The sequence below is a fragment of the Zalophus californianus genome, chromosome 9, assembly GCF_009762305.2.
Source record: "Zalophus californianus isolate mZalCal1 chromosome 9, mZalCal1.pri.v2, whole genome shotgun sequence".
NCBI lineage: Eukaryota > Metazoa > Chordata > Mammalia > Carnivora > Otariidae > Zalophus > Zalophus californianus.
Genome location: NC_045603.1, coordinates 26395819 through 26410345, shown reverse-complemented (window position 1 = coordinate 26410345; position 14527 = coordinate 26395819). Strand labels below are relative to the sequence as shown.

At 36.5% G+C, this 14527-nt stretch overlaps 1 protein-coding gene and 1 pseudogene across 4 annotated transcripts in view; both read right to left on the bottom strand.

Annotated features, from left to right (window-relative positions):
* Positions 1 to 14527, bottom strand: part of CEP83 (centrosomal protein 83) — a 137684-nt gene that overhangs the window by 50772 nt on the left and 72385 nt on the right. The gene's annotated exons all lie outside the window — the stretch shown is intronic.
* On the bottom strand, positions 2070 to 4193 carry LOC113921628 (annotated as a pseudogene).

Genomic DNA, 14527 nt, shown 5'->3' with positions numbered 1-14527 from the left:
ATTCCTCTTTAAACATAGAATTCTCCAGTGACACCATTCTTTGGTCAGTTTTTCAATATGAATTCAGTTTTCTTAATAGTTATATGGCTATTCATGTGATTTATTTCATATGGGGTGAGTTACAGTAGTATCTGCCTTTTGATCCATTTCATCTATGTTTGACAAATTTGTTTGGGTGGAGTTGTTTACCAGATTTCCTCATTACCCTTTTGATGTCTGCAAGATCTGTAGTGATATTGTTTCATTCCTGATATAGGTAATCTGTGTCTTCCCTCTTTTTTGGCAGTCTTGCTAGAGGTTTGTCAACTTTATTAATCCTTTCAAAGGATAGCTCTTTGCTTCACTGATTTTCTCTATTGTTTTTCTGTTTTCAATTTCATTGTTTCTACTCTTATCTTTCTTCTTTCCTTCCCTCTCCTTACTTTGTGTTTATTTTGATCCTCTTTTTCTAGGTTCTTAAGGTGGGAGCTTAGAGTACTAATTTGATATTTTTCTCCTCTTTTCTAATGAATACATTTAATGCCATACATTTTCTCTCAGCACTGCTTCAACTGTATCCTGAATATTTTAACATGTTACATTTTCATTCAGGCTAATGAATTTTTCAAAATTATTTTTGATTAATATGTTTTCATTGAAATTTCCTCTGACTCATGAATTATTTGAGGTGTGTCATTTCATTTCCAATTTGAGGATTTCTCTACTATCTTTCTGAGACTGATTTCTAGTTTGATTCTGTTGTGGTTAGAGAACTCACCCTGTATAATCTCAATTTTTATAAATCTGTAGAGGTTTATTTTATGGCCCAGGATATAGCCTGTTTTGGTATATATTCAGTAGCCACTTGAAAAAAATATGTTTAGGTACTCTTGTTGGGTTGAGTGTTCTATAAATATCAATTAGATTCTTCTGGTTAATGGTGTTGTTGAGTTCTAGATCCTTCCTGATTTTCTAATTTTTCTATCAATTGTTGAAACAAGGGTGTCAAATCTCCAACAATAATTATGGATTCATCTATCTCTCCTCTTAGTTCTATCAGTTTTTGCTTCACATATTTTGCAGTTCTGTTTGGTTCATACACATTTAGTATTCTTGTCTTCATGATGGACTGACATTTTTTATAATTATATAATCTTCTACCTCTGGCATTTTTCTTTGCTCTGAAGTCTACTTTATTTGATATTAATATAGCCACTTCTACTTCTTTTAACTAATATTTGAATATTTACAAGACATATCTTTTTCTAACCTTTTACTAACTACCTATATTGTTATATTTGAGGTTTCCTGTGGACAGCATACAGTTTTCTTTTTTTTTTTAATGTGACATTAGGAATCTTTTATTGAGAGAAAGCAAACAGTGGCCTGAAAATACCACAGCATGAAGGCAAGCTGAGGAAACCAATCTGATTTCTTTTTCCTCTATGGCGGCCCAAATGACGAACTAAAGACACTCCAAGATTACTATGTATACTTAAGGCAATTTAAAAAGCAAGGTCTTAACCAAAAAGCCTATACCTGGCATTCAAAAAAATACTTACATTTTTTGGATAGACTAAAAGACCTAATTGGCTACAGAAAATCTGTACAGCAGGGACCTGTTTTCAGCAGGTAAGCCTATATACAAGTAAGAATCTCTTACTCTTGTAACATTGTCCTGTTTTAAGAGAAAATGTTTAATTCCCATGCCCTGCAGAGGTCTCTATGACCCCAGAGAAGCACAGACCTATCTCTATTAGAAAACTATTTACACTGCACTACAAATACACATACAACACACATCTGCCCCCTTCTATTTCCCAAATAGACTGTGAATGCCTTCTGTGAGGGGTTATGGCTCATTCATTTTTATGTCTACAGTGACAATTAGTAGGCACCCAACATTTTTTTTTTTTGCATGAATACTAAATGAAAATGATTTTACAACACCACTACTGGTTACGTTTCAAACATTCCCACCATTACCCATCTCCAAAACAAAAACACTAAATTGCTACCAAGTTTACTATGTTTTTCACAATATAGTGCTTCAGGACTTTTTAATGTAAATAAATATTTGTGATTAATTTTCAAAATAATGATACAAATTTAGCACTCTTCTTGGAATGCAAAATTTGCTTGGAGATTACTTCATTCTTTTTCTTCTTCAAAAGTGCATCTCGTAGTGCCAGCTGCTTTTCTCGGAAGGAACGCTTGTTTTTTGACCAGACATTATGGCTGTATCACATCATCATAAAGTTCTTCTGTTTTTTCTTCTCTTCATTTGCGGAACTGGAAAATGGGTTCATTTTGGTTTTCTTCCTCACAAATTCTTTTCGGTCTTTCTATGTCTTTCTAGCAATGCCGTTGCTAGTCTTGTCTCCTTGTCAGACTCTGGCTTCTTAGGAAGGCGTTCAATGTCCCGAAGAGAAAGTAACTCACCCCTGGGCTCCTCATCACTATCAATTTCAATATATTTCCTCTTTTGGGCTTTCCCTGGGGCAGCGTCGAGTTCTTTCCTCATTTGGGCCATGCGGATTTTCTGGAAGCGTTCTTAAGTTAAAACTCGGCTCGTGCTAATGGCTGCAGCTTTGGTTTTCCGCTCCTCCATGGGCATGCTTTTGAGCTTCTTGGATATTTTTCGCTGTTCTTCATCAGAAGAGTGGTGCACATCAACCCACTCACCATCGGCATCTGCCTCCTCACTGAGACTGGTACTTTCCCACCCATCTTCATCGTTTTCAGCATCCTCTTCTTTTTCAACTTCTAGAACTTCTGCTCCTGGGATGTAATCTTTAGCATCTAATTCTCCATATTCTTGCACTCTTGCTTCTACGGAGGCCTCTGTAGGCTTACCCCAGAATTTCTTCTGCAACATCTTAAGATTCAGTGTTCGGAAGAGCTGAATCAAAGTTCTAGCAGACATCATCACATTCTTATCTCTGTGTGTTTTATACTGAGCCAGGTCTTGGAGAAGTTCTTCAGTCATGGCTAGAGGACATCGAGCTGTTATCTCTTTTATAGCATTGATTCCTACTGTCATGACCTCCCCAGAGTTCTTGTCGGTGACAAAATTGTTGGCCACAGTCATGAGCACTGACTGAATGATCTCTGGGGGTACTAAGGGATGAGATGCTTGGGCAGCAAACGGAAGGATCTTTGTTACTTCTCTTTGGTGGGGCTGCAGAAACCTTTGCACAAATGGACAGAAGTTAAAGAGAAAAAGCTCGTGAATTCCCACCAATCTGGAGATGAGGTTCATGAGCATCACTTTCACCTCAAACCTCTCTGTAGAGTTCTCTAGCTGCTTTAGTAGTTTTTCTGCAAAATCTTGGGGATCATGAATCAAATAAATAGCTGAAAAGTTAAGGACATCTGGTTTTTTCTTCTTTTTTTGTTTCTTGAGCACTTTCATAGCCTTTTCCAACCTTTTCTTGTGTTTGGAGCTTTTCTTCCCTGTGGCATATTGCACTAGCAGGTCTCTTGCTGTTGGTCCTTCATCCTCAGATTCTGAGTCACTGTCCTGTTTCTCCTCTTCATCTTTCCCAAGGAAAAATGTCAAAGCAGTAATTAATATCTTGGTGACCTTAGAGAAATATGCAGTTGTGATCACATTGACAGTTTTGGCATCATTCCAGATGTTTCTTCTGTAGAGTTCAATCATCACATCCGAAGATATCTTGGCTGCAGTTGCACTGCTGTCTCTTAACATGGTGTACATGAAGTTCTGCAACACTATATTCACTTTATTGTTCTTGTGTTTTGCATTTATATTCTTGATATTAGTGACAATATGTGTATATAAAGTATTTCACAGAAGCTTGTCATGGCAACGCGGAAGTTCAAAGAAGAGTTCTAGCAAACTTGATGGATTGATGAGATTCTTATTTCTCAGCAAAATCAAAGCTTTGCAAAATGTCATTTGAAGATCTGTATCCAAGACAGTGTGATTGTAGGAGAGAAGATCTTTCAGCTCTTGAGGGAAATTACTTAAATGTTCTGGATAGCAGTGACCAATCTGTGCCATAAACATCACCAACTCTGCCAGTTCTTTGCTAGGTTTGTTTGGTTGTAATTTGAAAATCTCCACATTGGATTTGTAGTGATTATACTGCTGTAGAAACTCCTCAACGTAGGCTGGTGGATCCCGCTTGATCAGATTCTGTTAACTGCGGCAGGTTGCTGGGCAGCTTATTATTGTTTCTGTTAGACATGCTGGCTGCCAACTGGCTCCGCAGGGAACAGTTTTAAGAAACCCCACACCACAGGCCACAGTTGTCTTTCATTTTTAAAATCAACTCTGCAGGGGCGTCTGGGCGGCTCAGTGGGTTAAACGTCCAACTCCTGATTTTGGCTCAGGTCATGATCTCATTGTCACAGGATCGAGCCCCGTGTTGGGGATTCTCTCTTCCTCTCTCTCTGCCCCTCTCCCCACTTGCTCACTCTCTCTAAATAAAATCTTTAAAAAATAAAATCAACTCTGCAAATCTCTTTTGTTATATTTATACCATTTACCTTTATTCTGACTATGAATATGTTATGTCTTAAGTTTTTCATTTCTTTCCCTATTTCTTGTTCTAAGTTTGGTTTCTTTTTCCTGCTTTCCTATGGGCTCCTTAAACATTTTTTTAGGATTCCATTTTGATTTACCTATAATGTTCTGAGTGTATCTCTTTGTATAGCTTTCTTAGTTATTGCTCTGGGCATTATATATACATACTTTATCACAGTCTACTGGGTTCATTTTACTAGTTCAAGTGATAGTGAGAAACGTTACCTCTCTTTACATCCTTTAGCCCTTGTTTATAATTGTCTTAATTACTTGCACTATATACATTTAAAACACATCAGACAGCATTATGTTTGCTTTAACCATCAAACAAAATTTAGAAAAGTCACTCAGGAAAGGAATATCTATTGTATACACCCAGAGTTTTGATTACTGTGTTCTTTTAGCCTTCTTGATGTTTTGAGGTTCCTTCTTTTATTGTTTTCTTTCTGTTTAGAGAATTTCCCATAGGCATTCTTTTCAAACTATTGGTAACAAATTCTTAGTTTTCCTTATTCTAAGAATGTCTTGATTTATAGTCTTCATTCCTGAAGGACATTTTTGCTGCAGAATTAGGAGTTGATACTTCTTTCCTTTTAGCATTTGATAATGTCATGGCACTTTGTTCTGACCTCTATAGTTTCTGATGAGAAATGTTTTGGAATTGTTTTCCCCCTATAAGTTAAGTATCATACCTCTCACTGCTTTCAAGATCTTTTTCCCTATAGTTTTTATAAGTTTGAGTATGATGTTTCTTAGGTAGATTACTTTCATTTTATCCTTTTTTGATATTCACTTAGCTTCTTGAATCTATGTTTGGGTCTATCAAATTTGGGGAGGTTTCAGCCTTTAAGTACTTTTTCAACACTGCCCTCTCTTTTCCTTTCAAAAACAAAAATCTTAGATCTTTTGTGATAGTCCACAGGTATCTACGGCTCTCTGTGCTCATTTCTTTTTTTAATCCATTTTCTGTAGCTTGTTAAGATTGGGTAATTTCTAATGTTTTATCTTCAAGTTCACAGATTCTTTCCTTTATCCCCTCCATTTTGCTGTTAAGCCCAACAACTGAGGGTTTGTTTTTGTTTTGTTTTGGGGGGTGATTTCAATGGTCATCATATTTTTCAGTTCTAAAATTTTTATTTGGTTCTTTACATTGTCTGTTTCTTTGCTAAGACTCTATTTTTTCCATTTGTTTCACGTTTGTAATTGCATATTAAAACATTTTTACCATGGCTGCTTTGAAACCTTTGTCAGATAATTCTAATAATATCTCTGTCATCTCAGTGTTAATATCTATTGTCTTTTTTCATTTAGTTTGAGATTTTATTTCAAATTTTTATTTAAATTCTAGTTAACAAGTATGGCAAAATTGGTTTCAGGTGTAGAATTTAGTGATTCATCACTTACATGTAACACCCATTGCTCATCACAGTAAGTGCCCTCCTTAATACCCATCATCCACTTAACCCATCCCCTGCCCACCTCCCTCCACCACCTCTCAATTTTGTTCTCTATAGTTAAGTGTCTCTTAGGGTTTGCTTCCACCTCTTTTTTTCTCCTCTTCCCCTATGTTCATCTGTTTTGTTTCTTAAATTCCAGATATGAGTAAAATCATATGGTAATTGTCTTTCTCTGACTTATTCACTTAGCATAAGACACTCTAGCTCTATACACATCATTGCAAATGGCAAGATATCATTCTTTTTGATGAGTAATATTCCAAGATATGTGCATACACACACACACACACACGCACACACACCACCCACATCTTCTTTTTCCATTCATTGGTCAATGGACATTTGGGTTCTCTCCATAGTTTGGCTATTGTTGATAATGCTAACATCAGGGTGCATGTGCCCCTCCAAATCAGTATTTTTGTGTCCTTTGGGTAAATACCTAGTAGTGCGATTGCTGGGTCATAGGGTAATTCTATTAACTTTCTGAGGAACCTCCATACTGTTTTCCACAGTGGCTGTACCAGTTTGCATTCCCACTGACAGTGCAAGAGGTTCCCCTTTCTCCACACCTTCACCAACACATGTTGTTTCTTGTGTTAATTTTAACCATTCTGATAGGTGTGAGGTGGTATCTCTCACTGTGGTTTTGATTTGTATCTCCCTGATGATGAGTGATGTTGAACATCTTTTCATGTGTCTGTTAGCCATTTTTATGTCTTCTTTGGAAAAATGTTCATTTCTTAACTGGATTATTTATTTTTTTGGGTGTTGAGTTTGATAAGTTCCATACAGATTTTGGACACTAACCCTTTATCAGATACGTCATTTGCAAATATCTTCTCCCATTCCATAGGCTTTTAGTTTTGAGATCGTCCAGGTTCTCAGTATGACAAGTGATTTTCTACTGAAATTTAGACTTTTGGGGTATTGTATTAGGAGACTCTGGATCTTATCTAAAGTTTGTTTTAGCTGGCTTTTTAGAACATGGCTCTAGCAGGGAAAGGATGGTGTCATCACCTCATTACTACCAGGTGGAGGTAGTAGTACAGATTCCCCACTTTAGCTCTATGACACCCAAGATGGGAGAGATTCCTCATGACATCCATGCTGGGTAGAATTAAGAGTTCCAGCTCCCAACTAAGCACACGGATAGCTCCCTAAATGGCAGGGGTACGAATGACTTGTTACTGCTCCCCATGTGACCTCCACTGACACCACAGAGTCAGATGTAGCTTCCATTAACACTCCAGGGCTGGATAATAGTGAAAATCCTGATTCTGCACTAGGCCTTCTCTGCCATGACCCAAGCCGAGAGCGGAGGGGGTACCTTGTTACTGCCAATGAGGAGTGGAAATCTAGGCTCTGATGTCATCTCCAACACCATCATGGCAGAAAGGTGGAAGCCCTAGTTATTGCCAAGTGTGAATGAAAGTCCTGGCTCCCTACCTTGTCTTCTCTGGTAATCATCTTGGCTGAAAATTAGGGCTCCACATTTACAGCCTGGGGAAGACTTAAAGTTGGGATGGGGCTGGTTTTTACTGCAGTATTTGGCTGCTCTTTTCCTAGTGCTTTGGCTGAAGAGAACAGGACTCTCCTGTCCTGTAATATCCAGAGTTTTTTGTTTTCCTTAGTCAGATGAAGAGGGGAAGGTACATGTACTCCATGTTCCTGGGAGAAGTCTTCTGGGTGCTTTTTAAGATTTACTCTTTATCACTAGTTTTAGCTAATATGAGCTATGTGCCCTTGGTATAGTTTTGTGTTTTCTGTCCATGTGTTTCTTTGAGAGTTTCAGATCTGTGGATTTATATTTTTCATGAAATCTGAAAAATTTAGCCATTATTTCTTCAAATATTTTTTCTGTTCTTCCCTTCTCATTTTAGAATTTGACTTATCTGACGTTACCCCACTATGTATTATAACCATTTTTTTCCTATCCTTTTTCTCTCTATATCCCATCTTGGATAGTTTCTATTGCGAAATCTTCATTTTAGCCATTATTTTTTCTTCTGCAGTATCTAATCCATTTATAGTGTATTTTCCACTTAGATTGTTGACCCTTGAACAAAGCAGGGGGTAGGGGCACCAACTCCCTGTGCAGTCAAAAATCCATATATAACTTTTGCTCCCCCTCACCAGAAACTTAACTACTACTTGTTGACCAGAAACCTTACCAATAATACAGTCAACTGACATATTTTGTATGTTATATGTACATATATACTGTATTCTTACAATAAAGCAACCTAGAGAAAAAAATGTTAAGAACATTATGAGAATATATTTACAGTACTGTACACTATTTATCAAAAAGAAAATCTGCTTGTAAGTGGATCTGCGCAGTACCAACCCATGCTGTTCAAGGGTTAGCTGTGTTTTTTATCACAAGAATCTTTTCTTAAAAATGTGTTCCGTGTGTCTCATTATGTTCAAGGTTTCCTTTAACTTTTTGAGCTTATGGAGTATATTTATATGGTTTAATGAACCTGTCTACTAACTCTGTAATTTACAAGTCTGTTTCTGTCGACTTTTTCTCCATTATGAAATAAATTCTCCTGCTTCTCTGCATGCCCAGTCAATTAAAAAAAAAAACAGCCTTTATTCCATGCTCATGGATTGGGAGAACAAATGTTGTTGGAGTGTTGATACTACCCATAGCCATCTACAGATTTCATGCAATCCCTATCAAAATACCAACAACATTTTTCACCAAACTAGAACAAATAATCCTAAAAATTTTATGGAACCACAAAAGACCCTGAACAGCCAAAGCAATCCTGCAAAAAAGAACAAAACAGAAGAGATCCCAATCCCAGATCTCAAGATATACCACAAAGCTGTCGTAATCAAAATAGTACAGTACTGGCATTAAAAACAGACACACAGATCAAGAGAACAGAAATAGCCCAGAAATAAACCCATGATTATATGGTCAATTAATCTTCAATGAAGGAGAAAAGAATATCCAATAAGAAAAAGACAGTCTCTTCGATGAATGGTGTTGGGAAAACTGGAAAGCTATATGCAAAAGAATGAAACTGGACCACTTTTTTATACCATACACAAAAATAAACTCAAACTGGATTTAAGACCTAAATTTGAGACCTAAAACCATAAAAATCCTATAAGAGAGCACAAGCAGTAATTTCTTTGACATCAGCTGTAGCAACATTTTTCTAGCTATGTCTTCTGAGGCAAGAGAAACAAAAGCAAAAATAAACTATTGGGACTACATCAAAATAAAAGTTTCTGCACAGCTAAGTAAACAACAAAACTAAAAGGCGACCTACAGAATGGGAGAAAATATTTGCAAATGACGTATCTGATAAAGGGTTAGTATCCAAAATATAGAAAGAACTTCTACAACGCAGCACCAAAAAACCCACAGATAATTCAATTAAAAATGGGCAGAAGGCATGAACAGATATTTCTCCAAAGAAGACATACAGACGGCCAACAGACACATGAAAAGCTCAACATCACTCATCATCAGGGAAATGAAAATCAAAACTACAATGAGATATCACCTCACACCTGTCAGAATGGCTAAAAGAACAAACAGAAGAACCAAGTGTTGCGAGGTTGTAGAAAAAAAGGACCTCTCTTGCACTGTCAGTGGGAATGCAAACTGGTACAGCCACTGTGGAAAACAGTATGGAGGTTCCTCAAAAAGCTAAAAATAGAATTACCCTACAACCCAGTAATTGCACTACTGGGTATTTACCCAAAGAAAATGAAAACGCTGATTTGAAAAGATATGCAACCCTATGTTTTTTGCAGCATTATTTACAATAGCGAAATTATGGAAGCAATCCAAGTGTCCACTGATAGATGAATGGATAAAGACGATGTGCTATGTATAAATACAATGAAGTATTAGTCAGCCATAAAAAAGAATGAAATCTTGCCATTTGCAACAACATGGATGGATCTAAAGGGTTTAATCCAAGTGAAGTAAGTCAAAGAAAGACAAATGCCATATGAGTTCACTCTTATGTGGAATTTAAGAAACAAAACAAATGAACAAAGAAAAAAAGAGACAAACAAAAAAATAAACTCTTAACTATAGAGAACAAGCTGGTGGTTACCAGAGGGGAGATGGGTGGGGAAATGGGTGAAATAGGTAAAGGGGATTAAGAGACACTTATCATGATGAGCACTGAGTAATGGATAGAACTGCTGAATCACTATATTGTACACCTAAAACTACCATAACACTGTACGTTAATTATATTGGAATTCAAAAACTGAGTCTTTATTTATTTATTTTAATTTTATTTATTTGACAGAGAGAGACACAGTGAGAGAGGGAACACAAGCAGGGGGAGTGGGAGAGGGAGAAGCAGGCCTCCCACAGAGCAGAGAGCCCGATGCGGGGCTCGATCCCAGGACCCTGGGATCATGACATGAGCCGAAGGCAGACGCTTAATGACTGAGCCACCCAGGCACCCCAAAAACTAAGCTTTATTTAAAAAAAAAAGTCTTCAGATTTTAAAGCAGTTTTAGGTTCACATCAAAACTGAGCAGAAAGTACAGAATTCCTTTATGTCCCTACCCCCACATGCCCACAGCCTCCCCCCTAATCAGCATCACACACCAGAGGGGTAGATTTGCTACAACTCATGAACATATAACGACATATCATATGACCAAAAGTCTATAGTTTACATGAGGGTTCACTCCTGGTGTCTATGGATATTGATGGATATATCTTGACATGTACCCACCACTTTAGTATCACACAGAATAGTGTCACTGCTCTAAAAATCCTCTGTGTTCCACCTATTCACCCCCCTCTCTCCCCTAATCCCTGGCAACCACTGGTATTTTCAATGTCTCCATAGTACTGCCTTTTCCTGAATGTCATGTAGTGGAATACTACAGTATACAGCCTTTCCCGATTGGCTTCTTTCACTTAGTAATATATAATAAAGGTTCCGCCATGTCTTTTCATGTCTGCATGTACCACAGTTCATTTAACTACTCACCTACTGAAGGACATATTGTTAAGTTTTGGCAATTAGGAATAAAGGTGCTAAAAATAACTGCACAAGTTGTTATGCAGACATAAATTCTCAGTTCTTTTAAGTAAATATCAAGAAGTATGACTGCTGCATCTTATGGTAAGATTATGTTTAGTAAGATTATGTTTAGTTTTGTAAGAAACTGTCAAACTGTCTTCCAAAGTTGCTGTACCATTTTGCATTCCCACCAGTAATGGTGGGAAGTCCTGTTGCTCCACATCCTCACTGGCAATTAGTATCACCAGTGTTTTGGATCTGGCCATTCTCAATATGTGTGTTGTAGTATCTTGTTCTAATTTGCAATTCCCTAATAATGTATAATGTTGAACATATTTTCATAAGCTGATTTGCCCTGTGTGTATCTTCTTTGGTGAGATATCTGTTCCAGTCTGTGGCCCATTTTTAAACTTTAAATAAGGTTGTTTTCTTATCGTCGAGTTTCATAGTTCTTTGTATAATGTGAATAACAATCCTTTATCATATGTGCCTATAGTAAATATTCTCTACCAGTAAATGGCTTCTCTTCTCATTCTCTTTACAATGTCTTTCACAGTGGTTTTTAATTTTAATAAAGTCTAACTCACCAATTACTTCTTTTGCATATCATGTTTTTGGTGTTGCATCTAAAAAGTCATCGCTAAAGCCAAGATCATCTAGGTTTTCCCGTTATCTTCTAGGAGTTTGATAATTTTAAGTTTTACATTTAGGTCTATGTTCTACTTTTAATTTTTTGTGAAAGGTGTATGGTCTGTGTCTAGATTCATTTTTTCTTGCATGTGCATATCCAGTTGTTTTAGCACCATTTGTTGAAAAGACTTTTTCTCCATTCTGCCTTTTCTCTTTGTCAAAGACCAAATGGCTATATTTGTGTAAGTCTATTTCTAGAATTTCTGGTCTGTTCTTTCAAATCTATTTGTCTATTTTTTTTGCCAATAGCAGAGCTCGTTACAATAGCTTTATAGCAAATCCTGACATCAGACAGTGTCAGTCATCTGACTTTGTTCTTTAATATTGTGTTGGCTATTCTGGGTCTTTTGTTTCTCTACATAAACTTTAGATGTAGTTTGACAATATCAACAAAATAACTTGCTGGCATTTTGATTGGGATTGCACTGAAACTACAGATCAAGTTGGGAAGAACAGACATGTTGACAACATTGAGTCTTCCTATCCATAAACATGGACTAGTATTCCATTTATTTAGTTAATTTTGTTCATCAGTTTTGTAGTTTTCTTCATACAGATCTCCCACTTTTTTTTCAGATTTATATCTCAGTATTTCATTTTGGGGGATGCTAACATAAGTCATATTATGTTTTTAATTTCAAAGTCCACCTGTTCATTCCTATTACACAGGGAAGTGTCTTTTGTACATTAACCTTGTATCCTGCAATTTCACTGTAACTGATTATTAATTTCAAGTTTTTTGTTCACTGTTTCAGATTTTTACATCGACAATCATGTATCTGCAAGCAAAATGTTTTATTTCTCCCTACCAGATCTGTATGTCTTTTATCTCCTTTTCTTGTCTTACCGTATTGAATAAGACTCTCAGCATGATGCTGAAAAAGCATGGTAAAAGGATATCCATGCACTGTTCCTGATCTTAGTGGGAAAGCCCTAAGTTTCTCATCATTAAGTATGATGTTAGTTATAGGTTTTTTGTAGATGTTCTTTAACAAGCTAAGTAGTTCTCCCCTCTATTCCTAGTCTGCTGAGAGTTTTTATCAAGAATGGATATTGGAGGGGCGCCTGGGTGGCTCAGATGTTAAGCGTCTGCCTTCGGCTCAGGTCATGATCCCAGGGTCCTGGGATCGAGACCCGCATTGGGCTCCCGGCTCAGCGGGAAGCCTGCTTCTCCCTCTCCCACTCCCCTTGCTTGTGTTCCTTCTCTCGCTGTGTCTCTGTCAAATAAATAAATAAAATCTTTAAAAAAAAAAAAAGAATGGATATTGATTTCTCTCAAATGATTCTTCTGCATCTACTGATATAATCATGTGATTTTTCTTTTTTGGCCTGTGGGGTGATGGATTACATTAATTCATTCCCCCATGTTGAACCAGGTTTGCATGCCTGACATAAATCCTATTTGTTCATGGTGTATTATTCTTTTTATACACTATTGGATTTGATTTGCTAATATTTTGTTAAGGATTCTTGAATCTTTGTTCATGAGAGGCAGTGGTCTATAGTTGTTTTTTTGTTTTTTTTTTTTTCTTATAATGTCTATTTGGTTTAGGTATTAGGTAAGGTATTAGGTATCTGGCTTCTTAGAATGAGTTAAGAAATACTACCTCTCATTCTGTTTTCTGAAAAAGACTGTAGAGACCTAAATGTTTTGTAGAGTTCACTTAGGAACCCATCTGGGCTGCCCAGTCATTTTTTATTGGATGTCTGACATTGTGAATTTTATGTTGGTTTTTTTTTTCCATTGCTGGATTCTTCTGGATTCCTTTACATACTTTTAAATCTTCATTCTGTTATGCTTTTAAATTACTCAGAAATAGTTCGATCCTTTCAAATCTTGCTTTTACACTTGTTAGGGAGAACCAGAGTAGCCTTTAGTGTAGGGCTAATTTGGCTTTACTACTGAAGTAAAACCCTTCTGAGTCTTGCACTCAATGCACCATGCACTGTAAAGCCTTTCCACTATGACGGACATAATATGGGGCAATCGTAGGGCTTACTTCATTTGTTTTCCTTCCTTCAGGGATCATTGCACCTCGTACTACCTGTTTTCCAGTGTCTGAACACCACAGTTTCCTATATTTTGTCTCAGTTTTTAGGCGAGGCCTTAGGAAAATTCAGTCCCTATTACTCCAACATGGGCAGAAACAGAAACTCCCAGACGATGTGAATCATGGTTCTATCAACCACTACCTTTATAACCTTGGACTAATCTCTCAGTGCTTCGTGAGTGTTTTTTCATGAGTGTTTTCTCATTTATAAAATGGGAATAATGACTAATTCCCACAGCTGACAGAATTCAAATAAGTATATATAAAGTGATTCTCTCAATAAACTAAGTATGAATTTGTGTCCTACCTCTATGTATTTTACTTTTTCAACTTCTGCAGCTTGTCATTTACAAATCTGAAATCTATAAAATATCAGCTATGTTTATTATGATAATTAGTACTATGATTAATGCTGTCAGGTACTAACAGTAGTAACACCATTAATTTGAACATTTACTATGTGTCAGGCATTATGGTAACTGTTTTGCACATGAAGTTCCATGTTCTGAGATCTCAGTTTTTAAAATCAAATTAGTTGACCTTTTTTATATTTCTCCTAAGTTTCCCCACTTCCCCTATATGAACTAGAATTAATTTTTCCTAAATTAATGATGGAATACAAAAACACTGTCATTTGTTTATATTGAGAAGAAAGTGGCACTTAAATTATTTACAAATCTAAAGTTCATATTTTAATTTAGTTTTGGATGTTATAGTTTCCTTTCCTTATACCCTTATTTTCTCCTAGTAAAAGATAGATAGTTACAGAGAGAAAGCAAT